The 16,399-nt window shown below is 45.0% G+C and overlaps 1 long non-coding RNA gene across 1 annotated transcript in view; it reads left to right on the top strand.

The window, feature by feature from the left end:
• LOC117305556 overlaps window positions 1–13,710 on the top strand; it is a 32,690-nt gene extending 18,980 nt beyond the window's left edge. The window contains exons 8-9 of the long non-coding RNA XR_004520693.1: window positions 10,036–10,109; window positions 12,877–13,710. This is a non-coding gene — a long non-coding RNA (uncharacterized LOC117305556). The remainder of the gene's footprint in view (window positions 1–10,035; window positions 10,110–12,876) is intronic.
• The last annotated feature ends 2,689 nt before the right edge of the window (window positions 13,711–16,399 follow it).

Here is a 16,399-nt window from a genome sequence, read left to right as displayed (position 1 = left end):
GCCTGCACCCGTCGGCGACCTTTGAGTCCGACCATGGGCGCTGTGATGACGCTATTTCAAGGCAAGGAAACAGGCATCCTTCGTCATCCCCCGTCGCCGCCCACAAAAGGCGGCCTGTGGCAGTTTTCGTGGCCGCGCCGATAACACGGCTGGCTCACGTTATCCACAAACCCAACCTGGCCAACCACGTACACATTCGGGTCGTGGTTTCCAAGTGCCCGCCCCCCAATATACCGGGGCGTGGCGCTCGTGACTTGACAAACTCCGAGCGGCCTCCCACCGACGGACCCATGGGGGGCCGCCTCCGGAATTTCTTGGGGTCCTGGGGTCAAGTGACCTCCGACCGGTGGGTTCTCGAAACAATCGGCCGCGGTTATGCGCTCGAGTTTACGAGGACCCCCTCGTCGGACATGCTCAATGGGCCAACACCCGTACCGTCCGACTTAGCAAAGCGCCGCTCCCTCGAGGGGGAGATAAACGCCCTCCTCCTCAAGGGGGCGGTGCGTATTGTCCCTCGTTCGGGGGTTCGGACGAGTTTCATGTCAACCTTCTTCTTGACTCCCAAAAAGAAGGCTGGCGCGACAGATCACAGGCGTGTGGGGTTCCGAACACCAATCGTCCCACATCAACGTCCTGGAAATGTTAGCAGTCTCCAACGCACTGCGACATTTCCAGTCGGACGTCAGGGGCCGTGCGGTCCTGGTGAGGTGCGACAACGCCACAGTTGTGGCTTACTTCACCAGGGGGGCACCCAGTCGGGATGCCTGTTTGCACTGACTTGGGACCTCATCCACTGTTGCACACAGCGGGGAACAGCACTGTCAGCGGACCACATTCCAGGCTTGGAGAGCATCACAGCCGACGCTCTTTCAAGGGGCTGGATTGCCCCCACGGAGTGGTCGCTGCTCCCACAGGTGTCCCGATCGCTTTTTCACCTAATCGACCGGCCCCACGTGGACCTGTTCACCTCCCATGCGAACAACCAGCTGCCAATCTACTGCGCTAGGGGCCCCGACCCCAATGCGTGGAAGATCGACACTCTATCAGTGCAATGGGACGGGTTACTGGCCTATGCGTTCCCACCCATCTCGCTCGTCTCTCGAGTACTGACCAAGATCGAGCAGGAGGATTGTCGGGTCCTTCTCATAGCCCCATCCTGCCTCGCCAGCCGTGGTTCCCAGGAATCGTCAGGCTACTGGTCCACTGCCCGGTGATCCTACCGGGGCGGGCGGATCTCCTGTACCAGCCCAGTTCGGGAATGATTTGTTCGGCTCCGGGATCTTCACCTGACGTGCTGGGTGCTGTCACGCGATCCCTCCGCTCAGCAGGCCTTTCGCAACAGGCTGCAACAATCGCAGCCCAGTCACGACGGGCCTCCACCAGGAAGGTATACAACAGCCGACTACGCCATTTCTTTAAATGGCATAGTCGGAAATCCCTCCATCCTCCCAATACGTCTGTAGGGGAGGTGGGGGATTTCCTGGTTTACCTGCTAGACAGCGGCCTCACGACCGGCACGGTAAGAAATTACCGGTCAGCCATTGCCGCGATCCACCCGGGTTCCCGGACGGCTCATCCGTCTCGGATAACGAGGCCATCAGCCAGTTGATCAAGGGGATGTTTGTCACCCATCCCCCAGAACGCAAACTTGTCCCGTCCTGGGACCTCTTCAGCGTTCTATCAACCTTAGCAGGGCCTCCCTACGAGCCGATGGACTGCTCGACGCTGCTGCAGCTTTCGATCTAAGTGGCGTTTCTCCTGGCAGTCGCTACTTCGCGGTGGCGCAGTGAGCTGCACGCCCTGTCGGTGGAGGCAGGACATATCCGATGGGAACCGGACGGCGTCCGCCTGGTCCCCACGACCGGGTTCTTAACCAAGAACCAGTCCAGTTCTTTCACGCCCCCGGACATTTTTGTCCCGGACATTAAGTCCTTTTCGTCAGAGGCGAAGGATAAACTGTGGTGCCCCATCCGGGCACTTAAGTGGTACATGAACCGCACGAGGTCACTTCGTGCGGATCATCAAAAGCTTTTTATCCGACAACACCGCCCTTTCGGCCGGCATCGCAGTGCACGATTTCTCGATGGATCGTAACCACCATCCGATCCGTGCCGGGCGGCTGGCCAGCGACAGAAGACCCGATTCGGGCACACGATGTTAGGGGGGTAGCCGCCTCCTGGGCTTTCTTTAAAGGTGTTCCTTTAGCTGACATAACCAAGGCTGCCTGCTGGAAGTGCCCTTACATGTTCTCCGAACTCTACCAGAAGGAGTCCTCCAGGCAGACGGCAGAGCGGGACGAGAAGTGCTGAAGACGGCCAGTCAAGTTTCTCAGAAACGCTAACTGGTGAGTCCACTTTCCTCTTAGTTACATGTTATATTGTATATATTCCTAGGTGCATTTGAAATTTAATATGGTTTACCTATTATGTTTTTACCCCATAATGGCGATACCCCCTAAGTGCTTGCGCACGACTCGTGGGCCCCCAGGGCCGCGCGCTTCGCTTCGCGGTTCCACGCGTCTGGGTTGACCTGCTGATTACGGTGCGGTCCCCTTCTGCGTGGCCCCCCTTCGGGCCCTATGGCTCCCGCTTACCCACGGGTGAACTCTGGGCCCCCCATTGGGGTTCTTATAGGCACGTCCCTTGCCTCTGCCCCTGTAGACATACGATAGTTCGCATATACCCACCGCCTACTCGGTGCGAGTCGGTGCAATTGTAGTATTCACTCTACAGGTAAGTAGAGTGAAGTAGACCCCCACCCCACAGAAGTGTGGGTGGGTCTACAGCGAATACTTACCTGTAGAGCACCCTCCCTCCTTCCTCAATATACGAACTCTTGAGTACTTAGGCGTTTAACGCTTGACGAAAAAGAGGACGCCGACATGGTGCGCATGTCACAGGGCGTCGGGGATAGGACTCTTGAGGGCGCTTTTGTATGTAAAACTCTTAGCTATTTGTCTGCCGGCATAGGGAACAATGCAATTGTAGTATTCGCTCTACAGGTAAGTATTCGCTCGTAGACCCACCCACACTTCTGTGGTGTGGGGGTTTATAATCCATGATAATTTAAAGCCATTGGACACTTTCGGTAAACAGTATTGTTTAAGGGCCCACACTTCGTGTATCACAACTTATATATAAAATAACAAACCTATGAAAATTTAGGCTCAATCGGTCATTGGAGTCGGGAGAAAATAAATCCATAATTCTCGACATCGAGAATTGACAATTGGTTTAATGTTTTCTCAAAAAGTAAAGCATTTCATGGAATGTATAATGGCTTTAAGCACCTTCCAAAAATGGCTTATGATTCTGTTTTATGATTAATTTTCATGGTTTATAATCCATTTAAAGGAAACCTTGTTATGGTTTCAAGTATGGTTTTAAGGTTTATCAACCATAAACCATGAAAATCTAAAATCTAAATCTAAAATTGTAACAAACCGCGGTAAAAATACATCAAAAAACGCTAAACAATTATTTTTAACAAATGGCAACCGATACATACAAGTTTAAATGCCTTACGGGAGCTATTTTATTAGGCACAACAAGTAGCTTGCAAAACAAAACTATGCTCACCACAATAACTTTACCAGCCAAAATACTATCTCTCATGTAACTGGAAAGCAATAAAATGCTAAGCGATGTTTTCTGCCTATAAGCAGCTTTATGAACATAGTCAGGTCTAAGCAGGTTGATTTGTATACATATGCCAGCAAACTTTGAGCTCTTGTGATTCATTCATCATGAGGTAATAATATTGTGCAATATTTATCTTTTAGTTGGCACTGCAGTCTGTAAATCACAAACACGAACTTGGGTGCAGCAAACTGGTTTCTTACTCAGACAAATAACAACAATATCCCAACAATAACAAACATAGTGAGTTTTTAATATTATTTGACCTTCAATTGATTTGCCTTTTAAGACTCTCCTGAGTCTTAAAAGAAAATCCCGCAGGCATCGGACGATAACCAAATAATATTCTTTATTTTTATTATGCAAAGTAAAAATCTTTGAAATCATTAAGGTTCCTGCTGCTAAAAATGTGGATTTAAACTGCCTCTTCGAGTCACCGGGCTGGCTCTATGGCCTAGTGGTAGACATGTTAGTGCAGCAAAAGATGTGGGTTAATGTGGATTTAAACTTCCTCTTCTAGTCACCGGGCTGGCTCTATGGCCTAGTGGTAGACATGTTAGCACAGCAAAGGATGTGGGTTAATGTGGATTTAAACTTCCTCTTCTAGTCACCGGGCTGGCTCTATGGCCTAGTGGTAGACATGTTAGTGCAGCAAAGGATGTGGGTTAATGTGGATTTAAACTTCCTCTTCTAGTCACCGGGCTGGCTCTATGGCCTAGTGGTAGACATGTTAGCACAGCAAAGGATGTGGGTTAATGTGGATTTAAACTTCCTCTTCTAGTCACCGGGCTGGCTCTATGGCCTAGTGGTAGACATGTTAGCACAGCAAAAGATGTGGGTTAATGTGGATTTAAACTTCCTCTTCTAGTCACCGGGCTGGCTCTATGGCCTAGTGGTAGACATGTTAGTGCAGCAAAGGATGTGGGTTATTGTGGATTTAAACTGCCTCTTCTAGTCACCGGGCTGGCTCTATGGCCTAGTGGTAGACATGTTAGCACAGCAAAAGATGTGGGTTAATGTGGATTTAAACTTCCTCTTCTAGTCACCGGGCTGGCTCTATGGCCTAGTGGTAGACATGTTAGCACAGCAAAGGATGTGGGTTAATGTGGATTTAAACTGCCTCTTCTAGACACCGGGCTGGCTCTATGGCCTAGTGGTAGACATGTTAGCACAGCAAAGGATGTGGGTTAATGTGGATTTAAACTTCCTCTTCTAGTCACCGGGCTGGCTCTATGGCCTAGTGGTAGACATGTTAGCACAGCAAAGGATGTGGGTTAATGTGGATTTAAACTTCCTCTTCTAGTCACCGGGCTGGCTCTATGGCCTAGTGGTAGACATGTTAGTGCAGCAAAGGATGTGGGTTAATGTGGATTTAAACTTCCTCTTCGAGTCACCGGGCTGGCTCTATGGCCTAGTGGTAGACATGTTAGCACAGCAAAGGATGTGGGTTAATGTGGATTTAAACTTCCTCTTCTAGTCACCGGGCTGGCTCTATGGCCTAGTGGTAGACATGTTAGCACAGCAAAGGATGTGGGTTAATGTGGATTTAAACTTCCTCTTCTAGTCACCGGGCTGGCTCTATGGCCTAGTGGTAGACATGTTAGCACAGCAAAGGATGTGGGTTAATGTGGATTTAAACTGCCTCTTCTAGTCACCGGGCTGGCTCTATGGCCTAGTGGTAGACATGTTAGCACAGCAAAGGATGTGGGTTAATGTGGATTTAAACTGCCTCTTCTAGTCACCGGGCTGGCTCTATGGCCTAGTGGTAGACATGTTAGCACAGCAAAGGATGTGGGTTAATGTGGATTTAAACTTCCTCTTCTAGTCACCGGGCTGGCACTATGGCCTAGTGGTAGACATGTTAGTGCAGCAAAGGATGTGGGTTAATGTGGATTTAAACTGCCTCTTCTAGTCACCGGGCTGGCTCTATGGCCTAGTGGTAGACATGTTAGCACAGCAAAGGATGTGGGTTAATGTGGATTTAAACTTCTCTTCTAGTCACCGGGCTGGCTCTATGGCCTAGTGGTAGACATGTTAGTGCAGCAAAGGATGTGGGTTAATGTGGATTTAAACTGCCTCTTCTAGTCACCGGGCTGGCTCTATGGCCTAGTGGTAGACATGTTAGCACAGCAAAGGATGTGGGTTAATGTGGATTTAAACTGCCTCTTCTAGTCACCGGGCTGGCTCTATGGCCTAGTGGTAGACATGTTAGTGCAGCAAAGGATGTGGGTTAATGTGGATTTAAACTGCCTCTTCTAGTCACCGGGCTGGCTCTATGGCCTAGTGGTAGACATGTTAGTGCAGCAAAGGATGTGGGTTAATGTGGATTTAAACTTCCTCTTCTAGTCACCGGGCTGGCTCTATGGCCTAGTGGTAGACATGTTAGCACAGCAAAGGATGTGGGTTAATGTGGATTTAAACTGCCTCTTCTAGTCACCGGGCTGGCTCTATGGCCTAGTGGTAGACATGTTAGTGCAGCAAAGGATGTGGGTTAATGTGGATTTAAACTGCCTCTTCTAGTCACCGGGCTGGCTCTATGGCCTAGTGGTAGACATGTTAGCACAGCAAAGGATGTGGGTTAATGTGGATTTAAACTTGCTCTTCTAGTCACCGGGCTGGCTCTATGGCCTAGTGGTAGACATGTTAGCACAGCAAAGGATGTGGGTTAATGTGGATTTAAACTTCCTCTTCTAGTCACCGGGCTGGCTCTATGGCCTAGTGGTAGACATGTTAGCACAGCAAAGGATGTGGGTTAATGTGGATTTAAACTTGCTCTTCTAGTCACCGGGCTGGCTCTATGGCCTAGTGGTAGACATGTTAGCACAGCAAAGGATGTGGGTTAATGTGGATTTAAACTTCCTCTTCTAGTCACCGGGCTGGCTCTATGGCCTAGTGGTAGACATGTTAGCACAGCAAAGGATGTGGGTTAATGTGGATTTAAACTTCCTCTTCTAGTCACCGGGCTGGCTCTATGGCCTAGTGGTAGACATGTTAGTGCAGCAAAGGATGTGGGTTAATGTGGATTTAAACTTCCTCTTCTAGTCACCGGGCTGGCTCTATGGCCTAGTGGTAGACATGTTAGCACAGCAAAAGATGTGGGTTAATGTGGATTTAAACTTCCTCTTCTAGTCACCGGGCTGGCTCTATGGCCTAGTGGTAGACATGTTAGCACAGCAAAGGATGTGGGTTAATGTGGATTTAAACTGCCTCTTCTAGTCACCGGGCTGGCTCTATGGCCTAGTGGTAGACATGTTAGCACAGCAAAGGATGTGGGTTAATGTGGATTTAAACTGCCTCTTCTAGTCACCGGGCTGGCTCTATGGCCTAGTGGTAGACATGTTAGCACAGCAAAGGATGTGGGTTAATGTGGATTTAAACTGCCTCTTCTAGTCACCGGGCTGGCTCTATGGCCTAGTGGTAGACATGTTAGCACAGCAAAGGATGTGGGTTAATGTGGATTTAAACTTCCTCTTCTAGTCACCGGGCTGGCTCTATGGCCTAGTGGTAGACATGTTAGCACAGCAAAGGATGTGGGTTAATGTGGATTTAAACTGCCTCTTCTAGACACCGGGCTGGCTCTATGGCCTAGTGGTAGACATGTTAGCACAGCAAAGGATGTGGGTTAATGTGGATTTAAACTGCCTCTTCTAGTCACCGGGCTGGCTCTATGGCCTAGTGGTAGACATGTTAGCACAGCAAAGGATGTGGGTTAATGTGGATTTAAACTGCCTCTTCGAGTCACCGGGCTGGCTCTATGGCCTAGTGGTAGACATGTTAGCACAGCAAAAGATGTGGGTTAATGTGGATTTAAACTTCCTCTTCTAGTCACCGGGCTGGCTCTATGGCCTAGTGGTAGACATGTTAGTGCAGCAAAGGATGTGGGTTAATGTGGATTTAAACTTCCTCTTCTAGTCACCGGGCTGGCTCTATGGCCTAGTGGTAGACATGTTAGTGCAGCAAAGGATGTGGGTTAATGTGGATTTAAACTGCCTCTTCTAGTCACCGGGCTGGCTCTATGGCCTAGTGGTAGACATGTTAGCACAGCAAAGGATGTGGGTTAATGTGGATTTAAACTGCCTCTTCTAGTCACCGGGCTGGCTCTATGGCCTAGTGGTAGACATGTTAGCACAGCAAAGGATGTGGGTTAATGTGGATTTAAACTGCCTCTTCTAGTCACCGGGCTGGCTCTATGGCCTAGTGGTAGACATGTTAGCACAGCAAAGGATGTGGGTTAATGTGGATTTAAACTTCCTCTTCTAGTCACCGGGCTGGCTCTATGGCCTAGTGGTAGACATGTTAGCACAGCAAAAGATGTGGGTTAATGTGGATTTAAACTTCCTCTTCTAGTCACCGGGCTGGCTCTATGGCCTAGTGGTAGACATGTTAGCACAGCAAAGGATGTGGGTTAATGTGGATTTAAACTGCCTCTTCTAGTCACCGGGCTGGCTCTATGGCCTAGTGGTAGACATGTTAGTGCAGCAAAGGATGTGGGTTATTGTGGATTTAAACTTCCTCTTCTAGTCACCGGGCTGGCTCTATGGCCTAGTGGTAGACATGTTAGCACAGCAAAGGATGTGGGTTAATGTGGATTTAAACTTCCTCTTCTAGTCACCGGGCTGGCTCTATGGCCTAGTGGTAGACATGTTAGCACAGCAAAGGATGTGGGTTAATGTGGATTTAAACTTCCTCTTCTAGTCACCGGGCTGGCTCTATGGCCTAGTGGTAGACATGTTAGCACAGCAAAGGATGTGGGTTAATGTGGATTTAAACTTCCTCTTCTAGTCACCGGGCTGGCTCTATGGCCTAGTGGTAGACATGTTAGCACAGCAAAGGATGTGGGTTAATGTGGATTTAAACTTGCTCTTCTAGTCACCGGGCTGGCTCTATGGCCTAGTGGTAGACATGTTAGCACAGCAAAGGATGTGGGTTAATGTGGATTTAAACTTCCTCTTCTAGTCACCGGGCTGGCTCTATGGCCTAGTGGTAGACATGTTAGCACAGCAAAGGATGTGGGTTAATGTGGATTTAAACTTCCTCTTCTAGTCACCGGGCTGGCTCTATGGCCTAGTGGTAGACATGTTAGCACAGCAAAGGATGTGGGTTAATGTGGATTTAAACTGCCTCTTCTAGTCACCGGGCTGGCTCTATGGCCTAGTGGTAGACATGTTAGTGCAGCAAAGGATGTGGGTTAATGTGGATTTAAACTTCCTCTTCTAGTCACCGGGCTGGCTCTATGGCCTAGTGGTAGACATGTTAGTGCAGCAAAGGATGTGGGTTAATGTGGATTTAAACTGCCTCTTCTAGTCACCGGGCTGGCTCTATGTGCAAATGTTTTCATTTCATTTATTAATTTCACAGGCAAAAATTCAAGCACAGACAATAAGAACAGTAAGAAAACAAAAACAAGAACATACAATACAATAACAAAAAAGCAGCACCCCTGAAGGATTTTTAAAAAGTAAACTAAATTACTATCGAGTTAATCTCCTGATGCCACAATTTACGAAGAGACAAAAAGGGACATTACAGATGGACATTATTAAAACATGGCATACAGTATAAAAATATAGAACTATACAAGCAGAATTCCACTACTAAAGTAAGGGTTTGGAAATTAGATTTTTAAAATGTTGAACTCTGATAAAACTTGTGCTTCAGTATATTGACCTTTCCAGCCATTTAGAACCTACAGGGACACCAGGGCCCAATTTCATAAAGCCTGTAAGCAAACAAACTTCTTTAAGCACAAATAATCTTTCTTAGCAAAAACAGGCCACCATCCAAGATACAATACCATTACCTCGACTGGTATCCTACTTATTTTGTGCTTAGCAAAGAAATTAGCAGAGTTTTCTGTTTAGGAGCTTTATGAAATTGGGCTCTGGTGTCGAGATGATCACCAAGACCAAGACAACTCTCTTCAGGGATCAACAATTTCAGACTTTTATATGAAATTATAACTTTGTATCCAGCCAGGAAAAAAATAGCTTTTATTTTTCCTCAGACATATAATATCCTGTTCCTTTGATCTACTTCTCTGAAACTGAGGATGCTGTTCTCAGAGCTCCTTAAATCTGTAATTCCAGGGGTTACCAAAACGTGGAAAAGCCATTATTCAACAATCCTTATTGAATTTGGATCCTATAATAATAATAATAATTTATTGAACATATTATTGAGCGCTCTCCAGGACCAGCCTGTTCGAGAGCGCATAATAATCCTAGATTCAGAGCTGACTCTCACCCCTAGTTCTTTTCTTAGGATATTCATGCCTTTTATCCTAATAAGGCTGACTGTTGAAACACAGGTTGCCTGTTTTGATTATTCACTCCGTCATTCATGTATATATGTTTTTATCAATTAATAAATTATCAATTAATGATTGCATATTTTGCAGTGGCAGTCAAGAGGAAGAACTGAGGCATGTCTGCAAAGAGAATCAGGAAATGGCTGCAGAATTCAACTACTAAAGTAAGAGTTTGGAAACTAGATTTTTAAAATTCAATTGTTGGTTAAACAAAGACCAATTGACAAGACGGGGACTTCATGTTTTGTCAACTGCTACAGATAAACTAAGTGTCAGACCTTCAAATCTCTGCTCAGTGTGATGGACACTGAGCAGAGATGTCTTCATCTATCAATGTTGAAGCCTTGATGAGTCACCAGCAATCTGCTTTGACTACTAAATCAAATTCATTATTACAGGTACGATTCACAATAATCCATATTCACAACACTCAATTCCATGTTGAACCAGCCAGAATTGGAATTCTGTCTGGGCACGATGTCAAATTTGGCAAACCATTCCTGCACATAGTCAAATTGTGCAAACTATTCCTGCTCGATCAGCATATTGTGCAAACTATATATAATAAGGCTGTCTATTGCTAAGCGATAATGACTACATCTATGTAAAGCAAATAAGGTAAAAACGATGCAGGCACAACTTGGTGGATCAAAAGAGGTAGATAGCTCCTCAAACAGAGTGAGTTCTGGCACAGGCTCGCTTGCAGGTTAGATTTTGAGTTATGAAGCTTTGAAAATTTTCCGCCCCAGAAATGGACCCAGAAAATTTAAGGCTGCCAGGGATAAGGGCACCAAGGCATCTGGATGCTTCGGGTTATTTCAAGACCTGCAGTTTATGGCAAATGATGCCAGTTTTCTGGCTATTGCCGGAATTCCGGCTTTTTCCAGTTTTCCGCAATTTTCTTCGGTGCTCCGTATTTTATCTGGCCAGAGAAAATATAATTTTTGAAAAAGGATTTCCGGCGCTCCGTATTTCATCTGGCCGGAGAAAATATATAAAATAAAATGTGATGTCAACTCGCTGTCAACTCAACCACTAAGCAGTTGGCAGGTATGAACTAGTCTTGACCAAGGCTTTAGGGATCAATTAACATAAAGTTCAGTACATACTACACATAGTACCAATCACTCATGCCTTGGGGCAAGACTATTCCAAATGCTGGAAAGCACCCTCTGTCGTTGATGTTGTGCCAGCCCTGTGAAAATGCAAGATGGCGACTGATGGCTTTGTAGCTTAGAGATATTTTTTCACAAACAAAAAACTAAATTCTTATCATCGAAATGTAGCCTAAAACTTTTTAAATTCTCTTTAAAGGCAGTGGACACTATTGGTAATTACTCAAAATAATTATCACCATAAAACCTTTCTTGATTACGAGTAATGGGGAGAGGTTGATGATATAAAACAGGGACACTATATAAATAGGGACACCTCCAATATAGGGCTAGATAGCTCAGTTGGTACAGCGCTGGCACGTTAATCCGGAGGTTGTTTGTTCGAATCCCACTCTAGTCAATTCTTTGTTCAACCCTAAAACTCATTTCAAAATTTACTCAGTCAGTTTCCCTTGTGGTTTATATTGATATCTGAAACAAAAAGTTGCATCCCCTTAAGGTGATCCCCTAGCTGCCGCTTCCCAGGTTGTATCGTAACTTGGGTGTGATCCCTGGCTACACGGCAGTTAACGGTTGTATGGCTTCTGACTGGCACCCCGAATAAAGACATTGACAAAATAGCGACACCGCCAATATAGGGCTAGATTGCTCAGTTGGTAGAGCGCCGGCACGTTAATCCGGAGGTCGTTTGTTCGAATCCCACTCTAGTCAATTCTTTGTTCAACCCTAAAACTCATTTCAAAATTTACTCAGTCAGTTTCCCTTGTGGTTTATATTGATATCTGAAACAAAAAGTCGCATCCCCTTAAGGTGATCCCCTAGCTGCCGCTTCCCAGGTTGTATCGTAACTTGGGTGTGATCCCTGGCTACACGGCAGTTAACGGTTGTATGGCTTCTGACTGGCACCCCGAATAAAGACATTGACAAAATAGGGACACCGCCAATATAGGGCTAGATTGCTCAGTTGGTAGAGCGCCGGCACGTTAATCCGGAGGTCGTTGGTTCGAATCCCACCCTAGTCAATTCTTTGTTAAACCCCAAAACTCATTTCAACATTTACCCAGTCAGTTTCCCTTGTGGTTTATATTGATATAAAACATTGTGAGAAACAGCTCCCTCTGAAGTGAGGTCGTTTTTGAGAAAGAATTAGTTTTCCACGAATTTGATTTCGAGACCTCAACTTTAGAATTTGAGGTCTCGAAATCAAGCATCAGAAAGCACACAACTTCATGTGACAAGGGCGTTTTTTTCTTTCATTATTATCTCGCAAATTCGACGACCGATTGAGCTCAAATTTTCACAGGTTTGTTATTTTATGCATATGTTGAGATACACAGACTTTGAAGTCTAGTCTTTGACAACTACCAATAGTGTCCACACTGTCTTTAAGCTATACATTATAGTTTTTGTTAATCACCTTTGTGTATTAAACTTGCAAATTGTTTTTAATTTAAGGCCCAAATTTGATAAAACTGTTGGACTTGCGACCCCTTGAATTTTGTTTTTCAATTTCAGGCCCAAATTTGATAAAACTGCTAAACTTGTCTCTTGTGATTTTTTAAACTTCAGGCTCAAATTGCTACAACTGCTAGACTTGCCCTTGTGATTTATTTTACAGATTTAGGCCCAAATTTGAAAAAAAATACTGGACTGATACCCCTTGCGATTTTTGGCCCTAACTTGATATAACAGCTGGACTTGGTCCTTATGGTTCGTTTAATTATGAACACAATAAGGTCACATGTTTTGCATATCTGTATTTAGTGATCATCACAAGTGGTTAATCTTTTCTTGTCTCATTTTTTGTCTTCCACAGATCACAACCCAGACAGAGAGTGTCACATCTCACAAGGAGTCAGCCTAATCACTGGTGGAGATGCACAACTTTTTTCTTTATTATTTTATATTTTAGGGATATCGTCAGAATTAAGTTAGAATTATATTGAGATATAGTTGGTGAATCGCTCCCACTTTTGCTGTGTGGTGAATTGCACACACTTTTGCTGTGTGGTGAATTGCACACACTTTTTGTTGTGAGGTGAATTGCTCACACTTTTGGGTGAATTGCTCACACTTTTGGGTGAATTGGTCACACATTTTGTTGTGAGGTGAATTGCTCACACTTTTGGGTGAGTTGCTCACACGTTTTGTTGTGAGGTGAATTGCTCACACTTTAGGGTGAATTGCTCACACGTTTTGTTGTGAGGTGAATTGCTCACACTTTTATTTGTGGTGAATCGCTCACACATTTTGTTGTGTGGTGAATCGCTGACACTTTTTGTTGTGTGGTGAATCGCTGACACTTTTTGTGAGGTTAATCACTGACACTTTTTGGTTGTGTTGTGAATTGCACACACTTTTTGTTGTCTGGTAAATTGCTCACACTTGTTGTGTGGTGAATTGCTGACTCTTTTTTGGTGGGTGAATCGCTCACACTTGTTGTTGTGTGGTGAATTGCTCACACTTATTGCTGTGTGGTGAATTGTCGCATATTTTATTGTGTGGTGAATTGCTCACACTTTTTGCTGTGTGGTGAATCGCTCGCACATTTTGCTGTGTGGTGAATCACTCACACATTTTGTTGTGTGGTGAATCGCTCACACTTTTTGATGTGTGGTGAGTCCGCTGACACTTTTTGTTGTGTGGTAAATCGCCGACACTTTTGGTTGTGTGGTGAATTGCACACACTTTTTGTTGTGTGGTGAATTGCTCTCACTTATTGCTGTATGGTGAATTGCACAAACTTTTTAATGTGTGGTGAATCGCTCACACTTATTGATGTGTGGTGAATTGCTCACACTTTTGGTTGTATGGTGAATTGCACAAACTTTTTAATGTGTGGTGAATCGCTCACACTTATTGCTTTGTGGTGAATTGCTCATACTTTTTGTGTGTAGTGAACCGCCCACACTTTTGGTTGTGTGGTGAATCCCTTACACTTTTTGTTGTGTGGTGAATTGCTCACACGTTTTGTTGTGAGGTGAATTGCTCACACTTTAGGGTGAATTGCTCACACGTTTTGTTGTGAGGTGAATTGCTCACACTTTTATTTGTGGTGAATCGCTCACACATTTTGTTGTGTGGTGAATCGCTGACACTTTTTGTTGTGTGGTGAATCGCTGACACTTTTTGTGAGGTTAATCACTGACACTTTTTGGTTGTGTTGTGAATTGCACACACTTTTTGTTGTCTGGTAAATTGCTCACACTTGTTGTGTGGTGAATTGCTGACTCTTTTTTGGTGGGTGAATCGCTCACACTTGTTGTTGTGTGGTGAATTGCTCACACTTATTGCTGTGTGGTGAATTGTCGCATATTTTATTGTGTGGTGAATTGCTCACACTTTTTGCTGTGTGGTGAATCGCTCGCACATTTTGCTGTGTGGTGAATCACTCACACATTTTGTTGTGTGGTGAATCGCTCACACTTTTTGATGTGTGGTGAGTCCGCTGACACTTTTTGTTGTGTGGTAAATCGCCGACACTTTTGGTTGTGTGGTGAATTGCACACACTTTTTAATGTGTGGTGAATCGCTCACACTTATTGATGTGTGGTGAATTGCTCACACTTTTGGTTGTATGGTGAATTGCACAAACTTTTTAATGTGTGGTGAATCGCTCACACTTATTGCTTTGTGGTGAATTGCTCATACTTTTTGTGTGTAGTGAACCGCCCACACTTTTGGTTGTGTGGTGAATCCCTTACACTTTTTGTTGTGTGGTGAATTGCTCACACTTTTTGTTGTGTGGAAAATTCCAGGGAATTTTTATTGATCTCACTCTTAATAATAGTATACAAATATTGACTGCTTCGAGTGCTATGGTTAAAACTTGTGATCCCCGGAGCATTCTATTTTCCTGAGGTCGCAGTCGAGGGAAAATGGAACAGTCCAGGGATCATCGAGGGAGTCAGAGATTCAACCATAGCACGAGTAAAAGCAGTCAATGTTTGTTTTATAACACCCCAACAGACTATTTATCATCCTCGTACATGTTAGCCTAGGCCTACAAGTTTTAATTGTGAAATTATTACACCCGTTGGATTCAACAGTGACAATGTGCGTTCTGTACAGCTATTTTGAGACACACAGACGCCAATGTATGTGCCTTGAAGTAACACTGCTGCGTTACCAAAGACTAGACACGCGCACGCAAATTTTTTTTATATTCAGCGTGCAATAGTACTTTTCGGATGGAATGTAAAAGCGACGATAAGTGACTCAGCGTGCAGTAGTACCTTTATTTGCTATCACGTGACGGACAATCCTTCAATCAAATGGCAAGAATCTGCATGGGTGTATATATATGGGTGCCCCATATTTGAACCTGAGAAGTGTTACTGTGAGTAACGTTTTTAGATTGTGTATTTCTATTGGGGATTATTCTTCCTGTCGGCTCGGACAAAACTGCTCTAATGTAGATTTTCAGCGATACATTGTATCTCAAAAGCGCTACCACCTTTCAAAATGGAATGTTCACATGTTACATTTAGTTTTACTGTTGTCTACATTTATAGGGTGCATTCAATTAGCTTCCCTGGGTCGGCTCCAGTCTGCCCCCGATAAGTTCGAATAGCTTTGATGTCATTCCAGGGGCTCACCCGGGTCAGCCCCCAGTGCCCTGCTTGTGAAATGGGTCACTTTGGGCTGGCCCGAGGTGCATGACAGTACCACAAGAGGGCAAGTGCGACTGTTCGATTAGCTCTTGTCAGGGGCTCACCCAAAAAAATGAGCACCGCGGGGTCGGCACGGGAAGCTATGCACCCATAGATTAAATGGACAATTTAAGTTACCTAAGGTATACTTTGCATTCAGAGCATACCTCTTGTGTATCCTGTGGCTTGCTGGGAGTTTGTCTTGTAAAAATGTTTAAAAAGGTTGTGGCACTTTCTAATAGATAGAATCTTATCGTGTCCCAAACATAATACCCTTGTGTTAAAACTGAGCCTTTAGCCTTGTTCATACTTCCTTTGAATGCAATTGCGGAGCTAATTTTGACATCACATGGCTGGCCGGGCGAGGCCATTTTGATTTTGCAAAGTGCACTTCAATTGGAATGTTTTAAAGTCAATGGGAAACTTTTGAAGGGGCACCAAGGCCAAGACCAGGGGCATTAAAGGCATGACCTCTGCGGTCTGCGTGTAGTTCCAGGCCGGAGGACGTGGCTGTTTTCGCAGAGATTGTTTCGTAAGATTTAAACACAGTTCAACTATTGCAAGATATTTGATCCAAGCTAATAAAAAAGTAGTCTGGCCTTATTTTTTCTTCTGCTGGCCTTTTTGAAAGTTGTTTTTAAATGATTTTTTTATTGGGGGTTGGGGCAGGGGGAGGTAAGGGTTAAG

The sequence above is a fragment of the Asterias rubens genome (genome assembly GCF_902459465.1).
Source record: "Asterias rubens chromosome 8 unlocalized genomic scaffold, eAstRub1.3 super_scaffold_89, whole genome shotgun sequence".
Classification (NCBI taxonomy): Eukaryota; Metazoa; Echinodermata; class Asteroidea; order Forcipulatida; family Asteriidae; genus Asterias; species Asterias rubens.
The sequence above is the reverse complement of the archived record's forward strand: the minus strand, read 5'-3'. Positions and strand labels throughout refer to the sequence as shown.